Source organism: Centroberyx gerrardi, chromosome 2 (assembly GCF_048128805.1).
Source record: "Centroberyx gerrardi isolate f3 chromosome 2, fCenGer3.hap1.cur.20231027, whole genome shotgun sequence".
Lineage (NCBI taxonomy): Eukaryota > Metazoa > Chordata > Actinopteri > Beryciformes > Berycidae > Centroberyx > Centroberyx gerrardi.
Window position 1 is genome coordinate 34,852,855 of NC_135998.1, and position 803 is coordinate 34,853,657.

An 803-nucleotide genomic window follows, 5' to 3' on the forward strand; every position below is an offset into this window, starting at 1 on the left:
TCATAAAGCTTGTCGGTCGCTTCTTTAAGATTGTGATCGATTACGTAATCCCGTACCGTACAGAAAATAACGTAATCTGGTCGTTTAACGGCCGCAGGAGCTAGCCGAAACCGGTAGGTGCGGTGCAGCGGCCATGTTTGTTTACATGTCGGATTTAAAGGGGCAGACCTGGTTACTGTGGTTACTATGGTTACTGCCTGTGTTCTACTCGTGATAGAATCACTTCACGTGAATTCGGTTTTACACAAACTACTGAAAAATCTTTCTGATATGCAGTTGATTTATTCTCATGGATTGTTTATAGGAGTTAATTCGTACGTCAAAGATAGTAAAAATAAGTATGCTCAAATCTGAACACATAGGCTTATAGATGGATTTGATTGATCCTCAAGCACCATCTACCAATCATATATTTAGCCTTCAAATCTGAAGTCATGTCACCTAGATCAAAATGAGACTGAATCATCTAATAACAGCGATAAAAGACTTTGTAATGTCCGCCGGTTTGAATCGAGATGTGGAAATGTGACGTGATCACCTCTAAATAAACTTATAACCTTTGTTTCAACAGTTAAGTATTTCTGACAGCAGTTTGAGGCAGAGGTTGATTATTTTGTACACATTCTGTATATGCATACTTGCTAACTGTTGCTGGATTGGATTATATGAAGGTGGAGGTGCAGGTGCGCCGTCTAGTGGCTGCAGGCGGCTCGCGCAGCTGCAGCTTGTGCTCGTGCCTGATCTCCAGCGGCCTTTGCAATAAAGTTACTTCCGACGTTGCTTAGCAACGAGTCCCAACGAAA